The following is a 21,252-nucleotide window of genomic DNA, read 5'->3' on the forward strand; positions in this document are numbered from 1 at the left end:
CAGAGGGGGGATCTATACTACAGAGGGGGGCTATACTACAGAGGGGGGCTATACTACAGAGGGGGAGATATACTACAGAGGGGGAGATATACTACAGAGGGGGGATCTATACTACAGAGGGGGGATCTATACTACAGAGGGGGGCTATACTACAGAGGGGGGCTATACTACAGAGGGGGGATCTATACTACAGAGGGTATCTATACTACAGAGGGGGTATCTATACTACAGAGGGGGAGCTGTACTACAGAGGGGGGCTATACTACAGAGGGGGGCTATACTACAGGGGGAGCTATACTACAGGGGGAGCTATACTACAGGGGGGGCTATACTACAGGGGGGCTATACTACAGTGGGGGAGCTATACTACAGTGGGGGAGCTATACTACAGGGGGGGGCTATACTACGGGGGGGCTATACTACAGAGGGGGGCTATAGTACAGGGGGGAGATATACTACAGGGAAGGAGCTATACTACAGAGGGGGGCTATACTACACGGGGGGGGGGCTATACTACAGAGAGGGGCTATACTACAGGGGAGGCTTTATTACAAAGAGGGGCTATACTACAGGGGGGCTTTATTACAAAGATGGAACTATACAGCACAGAGGGTAATATACTACACAGAGGCTGCACAAAGGGGGGGCTAGACTTAGGACACTTAGATGGACACGGAGGACCTATAGATGGGCTGCTTTGAGTGGTATATAGTTAGTGCATATAGGCAAAAATGGGGCTGGCCTTACTATATGGTGACTCCACCGAGGGGCCTATTACTACATTGGAGCTGCACAGGGAGGCCTAACTACTATAAAGACTTGACAAAGCGCTAAGGCGCGAAACAGTTGTCTGCTACACGCTCCCGCACCCTTGCCACCGCTGCCTCCCTGTGATGTCTTGAATAAACGCACAAAGAGATCCCTTCATCCGGTGAGTGCTTGAACTTATTTTCTATTTTATACACCGTACTGCCCTTGTCTCTGTTCGAGCACCGCGGCTACTTACCAGTGCAGTTTATTAGCCCTTAATCCGACTCCAGCGCACAGCTACTGATTGAGCAGTATTCAGACAGTGCCGGCACCTGTATCTTCCTGAAGCAGCTAACTACTATAAAGATGCACAGAATGGGGCCAGACTACTATATAGGGGCACAGAGGGTCCTATTGGGGGCACAGAAGGGTCTAATTACTATATGGATACCGAACTAACCACTATATGAGGGCACGGATGGGGCAGTATAAATATAAAGGATAATGATGGTGCAGGAATGAGGAGCCTAAAATGTTTGTCTGGTAGATCCTACGGGGACGACTTGTGACTGAGAGAAGTCTTCATGATGGCCCAGGCCGGATGGAGAGGAAGAGTCAAAGAGAGCAGCTCTGATTGGAGAAGACGCCCCCTGTAAGTCATTGGCTGTAACTGCATCATAATCACTCTCGGTGTAGACCTAATACCTGCTGCTATATGGTCACTGTATGAGGTGATATTGGTCTTTGTACAGTGGATTTAATTCAGCAGCAGTGGCGGTATTAGTGTAAATTGGTACTGTTTGTATTATTTGTCTCGGGAAAAAAACTGTATAGTACCGTGTTATCCAGAAAAATCCATATGGTAGTAAATACTTTTGATCAAAGTATTTTAGGAATGATACCTTTATTGGCCAATAATGGTATCACTCCAAAAATACTTTGATCAAAAGTATTTACCACTACATATATTATTCATCTTAGTATACTGGATTTGGTCAGTATCAGTATGGGGGTAATGGTAGTTGTCGGGGTGTGGCGGTAATAGGTGGCCCTTGTATACTGGTATTATTACTAATATGGGTCTCGGTATACAGGATTTGGTCAGTGTGACGGTGATATGTATAGTAATGATATATGTTAGTAATCTTTGCTGGTGCTATAATACTCCTCCTGTCTTTCATAACCATGTAACATAAGTTTAGGGCTACACTTGACGACTGGTTGGGGGGGGGGGGGCAATCAAAAGCTTGCTATGGGGCCCAACCATTTCCAGTTACGCCCCTGCTTAGCAGCTTTGTCTTACTGAGGATCAGTCCCACTTCTTCTCTTCTAGAGGGTAACTGTCCTGACGTTGAAGATCCACGGCGTAGACAAGGGTGTCCCAACCCATGGATACCCCACTTCTTGGGCTTGGCGCTGCAAACTAACAATCTCAGTCTCTAGTGAAGAAAACAACTCCAACTTTCTCTTGACAGGAGCTAAACTCAACCCCCCTAAACAGGAAACCCCTGTGTTATATAAGATGGTGTGACAGTAAGAAGCAAGAAAAGAAAAAGAAAGGAAAGAGTGTCTTGCACCTGTGATTGGCTAAACACAAGATAACACAGTTGAGCTAAACCTTACACACTGCAGCTGTGCACAGGGAAGAGTGAGACACCTAGTGGCTGGAGCAGAAAATCACAGCTCCCACCTCTTGGTGTGGCATTTGACAGGGTTACTTTCTTAGTGACCCCTGTACTAGGACACTACACTTTGTTCTAAAAACAACGCCACACCTGCCTGTGAGTTGGATCTGTTACTGTAGCCCAGCTCTATTAGGTTATGTTCACACAGGTCTGATTTTTCCAATTAACTTCAATACAGAAATCAAAGGCATTGCTGATTTGGTGCCTTACTACTGCCATGGACCCCTCTGTCCTTACCCAGTAAAGACACAACACCTAGGTCGGATAGGGCAGGGCAGCCTGCTCAAAGGGGTTATCCAGGATTAGAAAAAAACACAGCTACTTTGCAAAAATAGCACCACTCCTGCCCTCAGGTTGTGAGAGAAGGTTGTGAGCTGGCATATAAGTTTGTATTGTACACTGTTATACTGTGATGGGCCATAGCTGAGAGACTGTGTGAGCTGTATTAGACGTCAGCCCTGTGAGCGGCCATAGCTGAGAGACTGTGTGAGCTGTATTAGACGTCCGCCTTGTGAGGGGCCATAGCTGAGAGACTGTGTGAGCTGCATTAGACGTCCGCCTTGTGAGGGGCCATAGCTGAGAGACTGTGTGAGCTGTATTAGACTTCAGCCTTGTGAGCGGCCATAGCTGAGAGACTGTGAGCTGTATTAGACTTCAACCTTGTGAGGGGCCATAGCTGAGAGACTGTGTGAGCTGTATTAGACTTCAGCCTTGTGAGGGGCCATAGCTGAGAGACTGTGTGAGCTGTATTAGACTTCAGCCTTGTGAGGGGCCATAGCTGAGAGACTGTGTGAGCTGTATTAGACTTCAGCCCGGTGAGCGGCCATAGCTGAGAGACTGTGTGAGCTGTATTAGACGTCCGCCTTGTGAGGGGCCATAGCTGAGAGACTGTGTGAGCTGTATTAGACTTCAGCCTTGTGAGGGGCCATAGCTGAGAGACTGTGTGAGCTGTATTAGACTTCAGCCTTGTGAGGGGCCATAGCTGAGAGACTGTGTGAGCTGTATTAGACTTCAGCCCGGTGAGCGGCCATAGCTGAGAGACTGTGTGAGCTGTATTAGACGTCCGCCTTGTGAGGGGCCATAGCTGAGAGACTGTGTGAGCTGCATTAGACGTCCGCCTTGTGAGGGGCCATAGCTGAGAGACTGTGTGAGCTGTATTAGACGTCAGCCCGGTGAGCGGCCATAGCTGAGAGACTGTGTGAGCTGTATTAGACTTCAGCCTTGTGAGGGGCCATAGCTGAGAGACTGTGTGAGCTGTATTAGACTTCAGCCTTGTGAGGGGCCATAGCTGAGAGACTGTGTGAGCTGTATTAGACTTCAGCCTTGTGAGGGGCCATAGCTGAGGTGAAATGGATTCAAGACTGAGTGGGTAACTGAGTGGCATGCATAAAGGGTGAGACTGGCCGCCTTGTGCCCTGGAAAGTGGCCTATTGTTCTAGTCCTGGGAACTCTGGTGGGAACGAGAAGAAGAGTATTAGCCCGAAGGGTACTAGGAGGAAAGGCCACTTGTTTAGAGACTAAGCGGCCTTCTGTGTAAAGTGAAATGTTTGAGTCCTCCCAGTGGCACTTTAGGTTAACCTAGTCTATGGGAAGATAACACTATGACCTAAGAACTATGTGAAGTCTGGTGGGGTACTGCTACTAAAGTAATAGTGTATTGTTGTTTCAACATTCTTTAAGGGGTATTCCCATCTAAACAGGGTATGCCCTATCCACAGTATCCATAGGACAGGGCATAGCTAAGAGATTGCAGTTGGCCCCGATCTCAAGAATGGGCATGTATCTGGTATGTGTAAAATATTGCCCAGTCCCCCAGTGGCTTACAAGGGAACAAACTAGATATGTTTTGCAACTTTAAAGTGTTATATGCCATCCAATGTGACCTTTAACCACTAAGTTTATTGTGCCCCTGTGAGCCACAGTTGTAAAGGTAAATAATGTCAACTGTTTAACCAGTTTACTCAACTCCAGTCCTTAAGGAAGCCAACAGGTCATGTTTTGTGGAGATCCCATACAGAGAAGTCTTGTGGTGAAGTCAGCCTGAGCAGGTTCTGAAATTTTTCTGGGGTGTAAATAATTGGAAGTATCTGAGGTCTGGGTTTATCTTAGGGTCTGGTTCGCATTCTGAATTCTCCTAATCATTTTGGATTAAATGCTGTAGTATGTTGCATATTAGCATCTATATTACCATGCAAACACTTGGATGTCCAATGGTTCTGCTGAACCTAACTCCTTACTATGGCAATTTAATGTTTGATCATCTAAACAGTGAGAGGTCTGGGGATTATTGGTGTGATGTTTCTCAACAGTATCAAGGAGCTAGGCTAGATCATAGCTAATCTACATTATATAATCAGCCAGTCTTCTCATGGAGGGCACCAAGAGAATGGGACTGCCTAAGGGTATGTTCACACTACGGAATTGGGCGGATTCCGCAGCTCGGGGCCAGCCACAGCCGCACGCATCTCTGCCCATGCCATAGAATCTATTCTATGGTCGGGCCGATTCCGCTGTCTGTCCACAGAATGGATCTGTTAGTTCTTTGGACGGACGGATTCCGCCCGACCATATAATGGAGTTTACAGCACAGGCGGAGATGCGCGCGGCCGTTAGCAGGGGCGAGCTGCAGAATCCGCGGCAGGTGTTATGCCCAGATTCCTTAGTGTAAACATACCATTGGAGGGTAGCTCTATGCAGCATCCCACGACACATAGGGGCCAAGCCAGTTTGTGCTAAGTATTTTTTCGTGTGGACATTGAAGTTGTTTTAGCTTGGCCGCACAGTTGTCAAAAATAAAAATTACAATTCCCATAATGCTTGGACATTGTAATTGTGATACACTGTTAGGGTATGTTCACTCTGAGGAATCAGATAAGAAATAGAAGTGGAATCCGCCTAATTTCCCACGTGTTCTGCTTGAAATTCTGCCCGTAAATTATTAACAAAGCAATGTCCCATAGCATTCAATGGTATTTCTGCTATCATGTACACACGGCGGATCTACTTTCTGCCTTAAGAATTGGCGTAAATATTTTGGGTGGATTCCGCTAGAGAAATCCCATAGAATCTCCACTTTCCACTTGAATTCCGCTTGCATTCTGCTCAAATTCTGTTAGAATTTTGCGCCTTTTCTGCCAGAGCTGAAGAAGAGGAACTTTCAAGCAGAAAACTTTTCCTCTTCCTAATCCTGTATAACCCCTTTAAAATCTCCCACATCTGCATATTGACTTCAGCCGCATAATGCCGCATTTAGACATACCAGTAGATGACTGGCCAGTGCTTCCACATTACTCTGTGATATCATAACTATCAGGTCAGGTAAGGTCGAGTGAATGGAATAGCATACACCACTGCCAACACCAATTCTACATCAGCAGTTGAAGTTATTAGTATGTAACAATGTCAGCTCCAATACATTTCTGAAATCCCCTCTAAATTTCACTGTGTGAAACAAAAGCTTGTAGAAGTCATTAATTTCAGCAACCACTACCAACACCACTAATACTACCACCACTACAACTACTACTACTAATACAACCATCACCACTACTTCTACCACCATTACTACCACCACCACTGCTACTACCACTACTGCTAATACTACCACCACCACTACTGCTACCACCACCACCACTACTACTACCACCATCACTACAACTACCACCACCATCACCACTACTATCACCACCACCACTACTATCACTACTACAACTACTACTACCCCCACCACTACTACCACTACTACTACTACCGCCCCCACTACGACTACTACCACCACCCTACTACCACCACTACTGCTGCTGCTACTACTACTACCAACACTACTGCTGCTACTGCTATAACTACTACCACCACTACTATTACTACTACTACCACCACCACTACTACTACCACTAGTAGAAAATCACCACCAACTGCAGTTCTGCTAAGTGTTACAGATACAGGGACTGCCACAACAGCCCCACAATGTAAGTGGCCTATCATACAGCTCCCTATGTCTCAGCTTCCTCAACCCTTTTGAATGTGGTATGTGGGGGTGACCAGCATATTGGGGTTAATGGCAGTCACACATAGTATTTATCTTGGAAATGCATGAGGCGGACCTTGGCTTATCTTGGATTTCATTATAACTCATTCTGTAAGGTCAAGATCGGCCTCATTCTTCAGGCTGGATAGACATGAAGTCCGCTATTTTAAGTAACAGGAGATGGATGTTTGTGGACATATGGGTGTAAGGGGCAGACACCTGTCACCCTCACTCTGGGGGCTCCCCGGGTGTAGTCTACAACAGTGTGCGATTATTGTAGACAACACAGGGAGGTCCATGACTAGGAACACAGTAATCTATATGTATATCATATAGAGAGCAATGGGCTCTGAATGTATGTGACCCTATAGATAGAGAATTTCTACAGGTAGTGATGGCCTATGACCTAATATACCATCTATCTACATTGCAGTATGTCATTTTTACCCCCACATGAAGAATAGTCTAGCTCTGCTATGTTAGCATGTCAATGATCACACATAGTCTCACAGTCCTTTAGTTCATAAACCATTGGAAACCATCAGTAAGCAGGTTACTAATGTTTTCCTGTGACTTTATTTTTTATTGTAAATTTGACCTGAATGCCCAGTGTGAATGCCCGTGGCAGTGTGTCCCTTCGCCCATGAATACCCTAAGATTACAAGATCCAAATATAGTGGATAACATATGGATAGCTAGTGGTGGGAAATAAATAAAAGACGAACACTGTCTATTCACCCTTTTAGAGCCTATAGACATCATAGAGGAGTGAATCTCACCCAGGACCCCCCTTTATAAGTCAGAATGGCCCACTATGCAAGGTTGTAGTATTAAGATGGCCATGACTTTGATATACTTGTATCACACAGGGTGGCTTATATACACTAGTATCTAAGTGCTCCAAATGTTTGCTGCCTATGGTGGGGACCAACATCCAAATACACACAGTGACACACATACACACACACAAATATATATATACACGCACATGTAGTGTCCCAGCACAGGTGTGCCACTAAGTTTCTTATGCACCTGGGCAAAGTAATCCACTCAGGTTCTCACAGTGGGATGAAGGTGAAGTATGTATTGTTTGTTTTTGCCACTAGGTGTCACTGTTGTATTCTTTGTGTATATTATATTGAGCACAGCTAAAGGAAGCAACGAGTTAATTGTTTTATGTCACATGGTTGTTTTCCTCCTGTCACAGGTGCAGGTCTGTTTACCTCATCTTTGTGTCCTATCATCTCTCTTCTCTTTTTTGCACCCACAGCCCCACCAATCCTACACTAGCTAAGGGAACCCTATAAAAAGGAGCTAGTTTCTGGTGAGAGGGTCTTTTCCAGTTGAGTCAGAGGTAGAGAGCAAGACACAGAGAGACGTTTCTTGCTGCGGTGAAGCCAGGGCCTGGCTCAGGCCAGGACCCTTGTCAGGGACCAAGAAACAGATTTCTTATGCTGTTAACCACCCCTAACATGCAGTGCTCGACCCCTCAGGAGAAAGGACGTCCTCCGAGGAGAACCTTGTTCACACCAGGGATACCATCTACACTACATATGGCAGTATACCTGGAGTTAGGTACTGCCCCTGTAGGATAAAGCTGCAGTTAAAGCCTACATATCCTACTGTAAAGCATGGCTATTCTGGTAAACCCTGGAAAGCCTGATCAACTCAGCGCAGGGACCTGGGACCTTGTACTACCCTAGCAGGATGGGTACCCCGACACTATAGGGCATAAGGCAGGTCAGATCACAGATCTCTTTTCTACTATCCTATCCTGGCAAAGTACACTGCTACCTTGGACAGGGCCCTCAAGACGCTCCTCTACTCCACTCTACACTTACCTACAAAGTCTATTACAACTACTTCAGAAGCTACAACTACGGCAGAGCTATCCCGTTTAAGCTACTGGGCTCTGGTCTATCCTTCTGCACCTACACACCAGGTTATACTTGGGCTATAAAAAATCTCGAAAGCAGTGCCTGTTTGTCTGGGGGTGGGTTCCAACACCACTCCTGGCCACCGTGACAAGTGCCTAAGTGACCCTACACCCACTTTGCTGCCACACTACCGCATAGCTACCGCAGCATACGGCACACAAACAAAGGCACCATTAACATAAACACAGATGGCTGAAGAAGTTGGATGTAGCTTTAAGGCTGTCTGGAAAACATTGTTACAGCCATAGGTCTATGTTTTCCCAAACTCCCAAGGGCTGCATCCAACTTCTTCAGCCACTGGTAATTAAATGCTGCACACTCAGGTGTGAGGTTCACTCATCTCTTGTTAGCAGGTATGATTGCATAGAGATCCAGTGATGGCTGTAGTTACTCCCAATGGAAAGCTGCTGCATGGCAATGAGGACGTCCCCTTCCAATATGTCCTATGTACCCATCACTGCAGGGGCAGGGGGAATTTTATCAGGAGTATGAACTTACCTCTCCCCATGCCCACAGTGTGCGTCAGGACCGGACTCAGAAGCCCCACGGAAGGCATTTTCCCCCCCGAGTTGTAAAGACGTCACAACTCAGAGGAAAAGGCTTGTCTTGGGTGATGGACAGGCCGCTCGGCCAATCAGTGACTGGAGTGGCATCCCGTCCCAATCACCGATTGGCTGGGCGGTCAGTCCATCAGCCAGGTTGTGACGTGTCATCGGTAGAAATCCCGGAGCAGGCACGGGGAGAAGTAAGTTCGTACTCCTGATAAAATTCCTCCCTGCAGGCTGCCAGATTTTAAAAATGGCCGGACTTCTTCTTTAAAGTAAGTAAAGAAACATCATTGTATATATCAGTAATTAACAGCACTTTACTCAATACTCTGTTCTTCTTTTTGACTAATGTCCATGCATAAATATCCTAGCATATAGAGAGTCCTTGATTCTACAATTGTGTGCCCGATCCTCCCGACTGGATTGTCCGAAGATAATGTATGATAATGATATGGGATATGAGATATTATAATGTATCTCCGTCCAGAGATAATTTATGTCTTCTCAGTGACATGGATTTTTACGTCAGTGTTTGTTGATAAATTTCACTGTAAGCTCGACCCATGTGTTGACTCGGAGAGAAGCGCTGGTGCCCATTCCAAAATCCCACGCCTGGCAGAGCACTGCCCACGCCGGCTGATTCTCATAAAGGTCAATGCTTCATAGACGAAATTCTCTGCCCCTCTAGGGACAATAGGGAGCCATACTAAGACTCCCTCAAAAGGCATTACAGACATACCAAAGAAAGGGTTTTACATAGCTGAACAATGGCTCCCTTTAATACAAGGCAAAGCGCCATACTTCTTAACCCTTCCCGCACTGGGTTAGTGCCTTGCAATAACACTGACTGTCACAAATCGGCCACAAATAATTTCCACCCTGATATCTAATCTACCTGAAATACAGTATAGGAGGCAAAACTGGGAATTCTGCCAACGTCCCGCGAGCTGATGATATTTAGAAGTACGATGATGGAATCCGTGAGGAAGAAATGCCATGTTAGATTGGGTATTACAGACAAAGATATAACCTGAGGTCTCAGGCCCCAGTGTAATATGTATTATGGCTTCTTATCTAGCACATGTCTTCTATAATACTGGTATACTGGTCCGAATGTGACTGCTACCATTGTCCCACTACAGGTATGCCCCTGCACATAAGGTTACTATCCTTACTACTTATATTGGAGTGTTATACAGTAGCCGGACAAATCAATAGATATAAGTGACACACTGACAGGACTCCAGGTTCCAGGTTTTTGTGGGCCCTTGGGTGACAGAGCCTCAGCGGGCCCCTCACCCATCCATCCATCCATCCATCCATCCACTATGCACAATCACTTAAGACACCAATAACATACACAAACACACATTACTGACACACACACTACTGACTGACACACACACACACACACACATTACTGTCTTGCACACACATTACTGACTGACACACACATTACTGACACACACACAAACACATTACTGACTGATATACACACACTTTACGGACTGATGCACACACACATTACTGACTGATACACAGACACACATTACTGACTGACCCACACACACATTACTGACTGACATACACACATTATTAAATGACGTACACACATTACTGACCCATAAACTACTGACACACACGTTACTGACACACACACACACACATTACTGACTGACACACAAACTTACTGACTGACACACACACACACAGCACTTACAGCTCAGTGTTCGACCTCTTCCTCTCTGGTGGGCCAATCTTCACACTGTAGTATTGAGGACCTGCGGGTCATGTGATCAGGTCCTTTATCCTTCTCTCTCTGCAGGAAGCTGGCATCCTGCTCCTTCTCTGTTTTCTGATGTTTAGCGCTCACCCTGCACTACAGTGAGCAGGCTGAACATCAGAACACTGGGCCCCTCTCCCTCTCTGGGCCCTGTGCTGACGCTGACCCTGCACACTGACACACACCAGCACCACTGCCGCAGCATCTATTGACTGCTACATGTCGCCTGTCTTCCAAAATGCATAGAAACCCTTTAGGCCTCATTGGCACAGAGTGGTAATGATACAGCAGGGGGCGCCACCACTACTTTTTCTGAGTTGGTGCAATGACATTTACATGGTGTACATGTAAAGTTTGTACAGTAGCAGAAAGCTCTTGCTTAGGTCTGGGGAGGGTTAATAATTTGGGCAGAGTCCATACCATGTGGTGTTTATAGGGAAGGAGGGGGGTGCTGTAACATCATGCCAGGAATCTACAATCCTACTTGATGGAAGATAAACGATGATCTATTTTTGGGATGGAGTGGATTCCCCTCTGCCTGCTGAACCTTGTAATGTCTGCATATCTTGTCTGGGTTATAACAGAGCCTTCCAGGTGTTGTACAGGTTATTTGCTGGGGATACCTACTAAGGAGACACTGTTCCTGTCTCCCATGTCTGTGTATACCCCCCACCCCATAGCCAGTCTCTCTTTATAATATTACTCACTTTTGGGTGGGCCGAGCCATAATCAAGGCCAGTCTAGCAGATTGGCCTTCATCAAAGGAGCCTTGTAGGCCGTGTTTTCACATATGCGTTTGGAATAAGTTCCGAATGTGGTAAAAACCATGGCACCATTTCTCCTCCAATAGCTGTACAATCTTTTTGGTACCTTTTTTTGTCCATAAACACCTCAAAAATACTGAAAAATTTTAACTTAAGACCTGACTTCCAACACGTGTAAAACGCTAAAAATAGCAAATATATATATATATATATATATATACACATCTTCATGCTATCACTTGCTGTTACAGTGCTTTTTTTAAACAAATTAAAGGGGTTATCCAGCGCTACAAAAACATGGCCACTTTTCCCCCTACTGTTGTCTCCAGTTCAGGTGCAGTTTGCAATTAAGCTCCATTTACTTCAATGGAACTAAGTTTCAAAACCCCATCCAAACTGGAGACAACAGTAGGGGGAAAGTGGCCATGTTTTTGTAGCGCTGGATAACCCCTTTAAATATAAAAAATAGAAATACAAATTCACACAACCCCATTGACTGGCAGTATATGGGTGACGTGACATGAGGCCTCACAGACTTCATTGAGACCTGCCATATATTAGCTCTCAAGCACTTCCACTCTAATGGGTGAAAGTAGGTGCCACATATCAGCTCAGTGATCTCTAAGTACACAGAGTGTAAGATCCATTTTCATCTCTTGCATGTCCCTCAGTCTCAATGGAGTTTGTGGTATCCCTCTAGTTTTGGATTGACCCTCCAGCTGTTCCAAAACTACAATTCCCATCACGCCTGGCAGGGGCAGATTAAATGTTCCCTGGGCCCTGAGCTGTCTGCCCCACCTGCCCCCCCCCCCCCCCCCCCCCCATAAAAAAATAAACTCACCACTTTTTGCAGGACATACAACAGCTGATAAGTACTGGAAAACGGAGGATTTTTAAATAGAAGTAATTTACAAATCTATATAATTTTCTCATACCCTTTAATAACAGGTGCAAAAGAAACTCTAAATTCCAACCTGTCAATCACCTGATTGCTGAAATGAGATAATAAATACTACTGAAGTACATAATGGGGATGGGGTAGTATATAGGGGAAACACCTTCCATGTGTAATGGGGTAAGGGGGGTCTTACAACTAAAGATCAGAGCTCAGCATAAATAGCAGCTGCTGTAAAACATCTTTGGAAACAAAACTGTCAATCACTTGAGATACTGACATATATACAAATAAACACACCAGTGACACAGAAATACAGATATAGTACATACATACATTGATACACACAGATACAGTACAGACATACACACACACACACACACACACACACACACTCACTCATACGCACAGATACAGTACACACATACATACATACATACACTGACAGACACACACATATATAGTAGATACACACAGATATATATATATATATATATATATATATATATGATACATACACACAAATGCACACAGCACTTACAGTTCTGTCTTCCCCATCTTCCTCTCTGCAGTCAGGCCCATGTTGCTCCACACTGTAACTGTGAGGACCTGCAGGTCATGTGACTCAGGCCCTTCATCACTCTCCCTCTCTGTTTGCAGGGCTATAGGCTGGAGGCTGAATTGTCACCCCCCCCCCCCTTCAGTTTCAGCTGAGCCCTGACTTAGGCAGATACTTCACTACTATCAGCTAACTCACCAGTACTAGTTTACCAGCTAATATACTCGTATATACATTACATAGTCATCATAGACTAAACTGGATGACAAGTCACCTGCAATAAGACCAAAATCAGGTGAGTGCAAAAACCCTGGAGTCTGCATCGATATAACCTGTGCATTAAAGCGGTTATCCAGAATTAGAAAAACATTGCTGCTTTCTTCCATAAACAGTGCCACGCCTGTCCTCAGGTTGTATGAGGTATTACAACTCTGTTCACTCCAGTGGTACTGAGCTGCAATACCACACACAAACTGAGCACAAGCGTGGCACTGTTTCTAGACAACCGCTTTAAATCTAAACATACCCATCTGTGTTATAGCTGTGCCCTTAGCCCCATTTTGGGATATTTGTGCTGGGATATCTCCCACGTGGCCTCCAGATGCAAAACATATATGGGAACTGACTGGAGCAAGGGAGACATTACACTCTTCTCCTGCATGGACGCCGGCAGCTTCTTCCATGGCCTAGATCCAGGTCCCAGCTGAAATCTTTTCTAGGCTGGACTATTACATAGCTAGGAGGTCTTGGCTTCCCATCACCTCTGTCTAGGAGAATAGAATTGACCCATATATGAGATGCAGGTTATGTTCTCAAGGACATGTATGGGGCAAGCCGAGTGGGGCGTCTTCCTTGACTAACCCCTTACTCATCTTGGTCTTCATCATGAAAACGCCCTTGTCAATCATATCCTTTAACTCTGACTATGAGCCAAACAAGAAATATTTAAAGAATCTTTGTATATTTTTGCATCACAAGGAAGGAAAAGCTCCTTCCTGTCATCTGTGGCCTCCACCAGTCTACAGACACAAGGGCGTCTTCTCTTGCCTCTAACGCATCATGCCTCAACATCCGGCTGCTGGCCATTGGCCTCCTATTCTATTTACATCCCAGATAAGCTCCTGGCGTCCTTCCGGCCTCGTCATGGCTCCACATCCGCGATAACACAATGACATAGTAATCACCCAAGAACGCAATGATTCACGAAACTCTAATGGACTGACGCCAATATAGATGAAATAGAAGCTATGCTTGGTATGTCCATGGAAATGTTTTCACCAGTAGGTATTAATTTCTCCGACCTTAGATTTAACTTTACCACCTATGGGCCACAAGGATTTTGGTTATACCTCAAAAGCAGAGCATTCTTGTCCGGACAATCCTGACTGTTCTCAAGGTTCGCTCCTTTCTAGGGATGGTCCGAACCCACCAAGGTTTGGGTTCGGCTGAACCAGAACGCTTGGCATCGGATTACCGCTGTCTGCCCGCTCCGTGCAGCGGGCGGATCCAGCGGGAGGACCGACTGGAAAACTGGGATACAGCCCATGGCTATGGCTGTATCCCAGTTTTCCAGGCGTTCCTCCTGCTGGATCCGCCCGCTGCACGGAGCGGGCAGACAGCGGTAACCATTGCAGACAGCGGTAACTCGGTTCGGACCATCCCTTCTCCTTTCTACTAGGTATAATTGGCTACTTTCTTTCCTAGCCCATAGCTTCCTCACAATGGGTAACAATGAAGAGTCAAAACACGGCTTAGCCTGTGAGTCCTGCTTCTCCCTTCCATCTATACAAAAAGCCTGAGTCCTGCCTCTCCCTTACATCTATAGAGAAAAGCTTGTGAGTCCTGCTTCTCCCTTCCATCTATAGAGAAAGCCTGTGAGTCCTGCTTCTCCCTTCCATCTATACAAAAAGCCTGTGAGTCCTGCTTCTCCCTTCAATCTATAGAGAAAGCCTGTGAGTCCTGCTTCTCCCTTCCATCTATAGAGAAAGCCTGTGAGTCCTGCTTCTCCCTTCCATCTATAGAGAAAAGCCTGTGAGTCCTGCTTCTCCCTTCCATCTATAGAGAAAAGCTTGTGAGTCCTGCTTCTCCCTTCCATCTATAGAGAAAGCCTGTGAGTCCTGCTTCTCCCTTCCATCTATAGAGAAAGCCTGTGAGTCCTGCTTCTCTCTTCCATCTATAGAGAAAGCCTGTGAGTCCTGCTTCTCTCTTCCATCTATAGAGAAAGCCTGTGAGTCCTGCTTCTCCCTTTCATCTATACAAAAAGCCTGAGTCCTGCCTCTCCCTTCCATCTATAGAGAAAAGCTTGTGAGTCCTGCTTCTCCCTTTCATCTATAGAGAAAAGCTTGTGAGTCCTGCTTCTCCCTTCCATCTATAGAGAAAACACTGTGAGTCCTGCTTCTCCTTTCCATCTATAGAGAAAGGACTCACAGACTTTCTCTATAAGTAGACAAAGGAAGCAGGACTCACAGGCTTTCTCTATGAGTGGGTGGGAGAGACAGGACTTTAAAGGGGTACTCCGGCCCGGGGGTATTTTTAAGCTATGGCCGGGGAGGGAGTGGTTATTGAAGGCGGAGGTCACTTACCTCCCCGATTCCAGCGCCGGGTCCCGGATCACGCCCCCCGGTACACCCGTCCCGCTGCCGCTTCCTGGTGTGAGCTGCCGCAGGAGACGTGACGTCTCAAGGCAGCTCAGCCATTTAGCGCCCGAGGCGGGACTCCGCTTATATACCCCAGTGTCTTCTCTGCCACCTGACAAAGCCACTATAAGAAACTTCCTTCTCTATCCTTTCTGTCATTGTTCTCAATGCTTGCCTCATCATTATAATATCCACCAGTTATAAAGACACATAGGAACAGAGTAAGCAAAGTACATTCACTGCTAACTATCCTCTGCCCCTCTATATAATCCAGCAGTCTGTGTCAGGGTATCTGCAGACTATCTCCTTACTGAAACCAGGATTTCCAGATGTACTACGAAATGTGGGATTTTTATTCCCGGACTAATCGGCCTATGACATTGTTCCATTTAGTCACCAATGAGATTCCTGCACCATTACTACTACTCGGTCACAGTCCATGCAACGATATTAGGTTACCTTGAGGGCAACCAATGGTTAACCTAAAGGGGTACTCCGGAGGGGAAAAAAGAATTGGTGTCAAAAAGATATACAGATTTATAAATGACGTCTGTTGAAAACACTCAAGTCTTCTAGTACTTATCAGCTGCTGTATGTCCTGCAGGAAGTGGTATATTCTTTCCAGTCTGACACAGTGCTCTCTGCTGCCACCTCTGTCCATTAGAGGAACTGTTCAGAGCAGGAAAGGTTTTCTATGGGGATTTGTTACTGCTCTGGACAGTTCCTGTCATGGACAGAGCACTGTGTCAGACTGGAAAGAATACACCACTTCCTGCAGGACATACAGCAGCTGATAAGTACTGTAAAACTGGAGATTTTAAATAGAAGTAATTTACATATCTGTAAACACTTGAAAACACTTTTTTTCCCCTTCAGAGTGCCCCTTTAATGGCCATAAACTATTTCTCATAACTGTAGAGCGGGTTTCCACATACTAATCCGATGAGTCCGTTGTTATTCCTGGTTCACACCATAAATATGCTACACATGTAGTTTGCTATATACATCGGTCGCGATACAAATGTGATACAAAAAGACGCAAAGAAGAATAACACTGTAAAAAGACAACATTCCGACAATAGACATGTGCATAGGCCAAAATAACCATCCCGGCTCTGGGAACGCAGATGTTTCTGTTCTACGCTTCAAGGTAAGGTCAGGTGGGGTAGAATGTGTTGATACAGCAACTGTTACAGAATACAAGGACATAGCATGAATTACTTGGGGTGGGAGAAGTGTGCTGAGAGTGCATGACAACTCCCATCATATCTGTGCCCTGCCCAGGACTAGCTGCAGCCAAATGCCAATGCCTACTGGATAGCAATAGGTATTATTACACCTGAGACCTGTCCTATATTATAATAAGCCTCATTCTATGCAGGAGTGTGACCCGAGCCCGATCACTGGACCAAAGGGAACCCCACAAATAGGATCCGCGCAGATGCTGTATGGGTACACCATCACAGACCACCTGTCATCTGTACATGTATAGTCAGCACATCTATAGGAATCAGCAACAAACTGCTGTTGATGGATACATTATTCTTATTATATTATATGTAACTATATATATATATATATATATATATATATATATATATTATCTTTAGGTGTGTGCGGTCACTGGGCTATAGGTATATTGTCTCAGTAAAGGACAAATCTTTTTCTTTCAAATCAACTGGTGTCAGAAAGTTATATAGATTTGTAATTTACTTCTATTTAAAAATCTCAATCCTTTCAGTATTTATCAGCTGCTGTATGTCCTGCAGGAAGTGGTGTATTCTTTCCAGTCTGACACAGTGCTCTCTGCTGCCACCTCTGTCCATGTCAGGAACTGTCCAGAGCAGAAAAGATTTGCTTCTGCTCTGAACAGTTTCTGACATGGACAGAGGTGGCAGCAGAGAGCACTGTGTCAGACTGGAAAGAATACACCACTTCCTGCAGGACATACAGCAGCTGATAAATACTGAAAGGATTGAGATTTTTAAATAGAAGTAAATTAAAAATTTATATAACTTTCTGACACCAGTTTATTTGACAGGGAAAGAAATGCCTGAGTACCCCAAGATTCCCTGGGACTGTTCTCTATTTACGTGAAGAGTGCAGTTATGTGACCAGTACCTGGTTGGGAATTCAGTTGGGCAGAGAAAAGTGTCAGTGACCCCTTATGGCTAAGGATAGGGAAACCAAACTTATGATATGTAACTATTTTAGCAATCTGCCAAGTATTCATTGATACTATTACCTTGTGGGATTAAGGGAAGATCCAACAGAACCCTGAAAGATCCCATCATAATGGTGCATTTACACAGGCAGATTTATCTGACAGATTTTGGAAGCCAAAGCCAGATATGGATTTGAAAAAAGGAAAAAGCTCAGTCTTTCCTTTATGACCCGTTCCCTGTTTATGGTCTGTTCCTGTCTTTGGCTTCAAAAATCTGTCAGATAAACCTGCCTGTGTAATTGCACCATAGGTCAGTTGGGTCCATCAGCATGCTAAAGATCCACCACAACATCATAGTGTTGCATTATAAACACAATCCATAACAGTAGTGTGAACACAGCCCCTCAGCCCTTACATGTCAATATACATCAGTTTTCACCTGTACCATCCAGTAATCACAGCTACTTGTCGACTGTTTCTAAATTACGTAACGATAAGTGAGTCATAAAGATGCACTGCAAAAAGTCTATATGTTAGGTTACACTCACACGGTCCGTAAAGTTGTCTGTATTTTCAGATCAACAATTACAGACAAATTGAGAGCCCATTGGTTTCTATTGTTCGGTTCACACTGCCCGTAGATTAAAGACCCTATTACACAGAATGATTATCAGTCGTATTCGGCCGATAATCATCCTGTGTAATAGAAGGCAATGATCAGCTGACATGAACAATGTCGGCTAATCGTTGCTGTCGTTTGTCATTCAACATGTTAAAAGACAAACGACAATGATAGTCTGCTGCCATCGCTCTGTGGAGACCGCAGACCGCCACCATCCTCAATGGGCTGCCCGGATGATCTAGCGATCACCCGAGCAGCCCCCCCACATCTCCCTGCGGCCTCCCCTGTACTCACCTGCTCCCTGCCACCGCATGTAATAGTGGCGGCAGCGATCGGGGAACAAGGAGCGCTTGTTTGCTTCTCACAGTTGCCCCGTGTGATTGGAGCTTTACAGATCCATAATCCATGTTTTATGAAGCCACAGAAATTACTGAGAAGCTCTGGTATGGAAAATAATTGTTGCCCAGATTGTCCCATAAAAGTCTACGGGAACACCAAAAGTGTTTGTGGATGAAACGTCTGTAACATCCGCAAATCTGTAAAAAATACAGATAAGTAATCAATTTAAACAATTCCCACTTATTTAACTATCACCTTCCCCTTCTTTACGGATTACAGATGCAATACGGATGAATTTTTTGGCGGATTGCGGATGATTGCAGATATCATACTGTATATGGTCCTGGATAAACTAGTGAACGTGTGAATGGAGCCTTACATGTATTAACTTAATAGCCAATGCCAGCTTAAATTGCATCTTCATTTTAAAGGGGAACTCCACCCTAAGTGATCCTCTGACATTTCTCTTGATGCAGCGAACCTCAAACTACACCTCCCGTACAAACACCAAAATCACACTCCGGACTACAGATACATAAACTGTATACACCGGCCCATTTCGTACTACTGGACCTAGATAACAACCTTCAGCTCAGATGAATGGCGTGGATCCACCATGTGATACTCTTTCACAACCTGGATACCTCGCCTGTTGATTCAGATTTCCCCATTGGTGACACCACAGTTATCTGCGACTCTGGAGGCCTCCAGACAGCTGCATGCGACAATAACTATCCATCATACATTCCTATAATCCCTATTGTTACCACACAATGACCGCCAGGGAGAGAGAAAGAGGCGCAGACAAAGCTGTCATTCAGCGCTGGTCTTATATAAGAGCTGATGTGATACAGTTTTTGTACACCGCTGCAGTATATGCTGGTGCTATGTCAATAATAGGCAATGCACTTACCAGCTTCTGCGTGTGTTGTGTCAGTGCCCCTGTCAGTGTGCGCCCCCAGCCTGCTCGCTCCTGGAAGGTCCAGTAAGTGTGTGAGCTGTCACTGGGACTCTGACACTCAATGCCAGGGGGAGAGGCTAGGGAGAAGGGGAGAGGGCTGATGCTTCCCAAAAAGTCTCTGTCCGGCCTGCTATTGGCTGCAGGAGGATGACATCACCCAACCACGTCCAAGTTCTGCCATACAGTAGACAATCTTACCAGAGTGCGATACTAAGCCTCAGGGCTGGCTGCATCTCACGTCCCTCACAGCAACTGCAAAGCACACCGCCTGTACAGCCCCTCACATCTCTCAGGGCATTGCAAGCTATGGTAGGAAACAAGGAGCAACTCTATTAGGATCCTATTACACGATTAACGACTAACGATAAACGATCGCAAACAAGATTGTTTATTGTTATGCTGCGTTTACACGTTTACATCGGCGAACGACTGTTCACACGGAACGATTTGCGAATTTTTTGCGTACGATGAACGACGATTTGATGACCTGATGAAAGGTCGTTCGATCGTTCGCTGCGTTTACGCGTACGATTATCGTTCGAATTCGACCGTTATCGCGCAAATTCGCACGATAATCATTACGTGTAAACGCAGCATTAACCTGAAATCGTTCCCCATATTACAGAGAACAATCGTTATTGCGATCGTTTCTAAGATCGTTTATTCCATCTGATCCCACCAAAACAATGAACAATGTGCAATTACACTGATCGATTAGTGAACAAATGCGGAACTTGAGCGATCGAATGTGGAATTACGGCGAACGATTAACGATAATTTTCGGTTCAGATCTAAATCAATGACATACAAAGATTTTCCAATCGTTGATTGCAATTAGACAGATTATCGTTTAAATTCGAACGATATATAACAATTTTTTTGCACGATAATGGTCCAGTGTAATAGGGCCCTTAGGGTGAATCCACATTGAGTGGATTTTTTAATAGAAAATTCTAAAATTTTCCCGATACATCTAGATGAGGCTTGCGTGAGATGGCAGCGAAAGTGATGCCACACATATGAGCTTCAATAGGCTTGGCAGTATTAGAATCATCCCTCCGCAGATTGGTAAAGGGTCGCCTTCTCCAATCAGCCATGTTTTCTGTAACCATTGCGGGAAGAACACAAGCTGGTGGTAGTTCCATGTTCATCCATGTGGAGGCGCTATCACCCAATTTGGGTATAAATCCATCCCTGCAGATCATATACACCCAAGCATGCTGAGATGGATGGGATCTTCCAGAAGACAATGGGGGAGATTTATCAAACATTAGCAACCAATCAGATTCCACCTTTCATTTTCCAAAGAGTCTGTGAGGAATGAAAGGTGGAATCTGATTGGTTGCTAGGGGCAACTGAGCCAGTTTCACTTTACACCATGTTTGATAAATCTCCCCCATTAATGGGACTAGTGTGAAGCGAATCTATCAAAATGTTCAGGTTCAAAACGTTCGGCAATGTCATCCAAACATTTGATTCCCACCTGCTGCAGAAGTTGGATGCCACCCTAGGGCTGCCAGGAAATCATTGATATGGCCTATGGCTTATGACTGTATCCATGTTTTCCAGGGCTCCCAAGGGC

General features: G+C 45.2%; 1 protein-coding gene across 1 annotated transcript in view; it reads right to left on the reverse strand.

Annotated features, from left to right (window-relative positions):
• PRX (periaxin) overlaps positions 1–19,705 on the reverse strand; it is a 38,393-nt gene extending 18,688 nt beyond the window's left edge. Inside the window, exon 1 of the mRNA XM_069943482.1 lies at positions 19,623–19,705. The gene's annotated coding sequence lies outside the window, so the exon portion shown is untranslated. The remainder of the gene's footprint in view (positions 1–19,622) is intronic.
• Between the last annotated feature and the right edge of the window lie 1,547 nt (positions 19,706–21,252).

This window comes from Dendropsophus ebraccatus, chromosome 10, assembly GCF_027789765.1.
Source record: "Dendropsophus ebraccatus isolate aDenEbr1 chromosome 10, aDenEbr1.pat, whole genome shotgun sequence".
Lineage (NCBI taxonomy): Eukaryota > Metazoa > Chordata > Amphibia > Anura > Hylidae > Dendropsophus > Dendropsophus ebraccatus.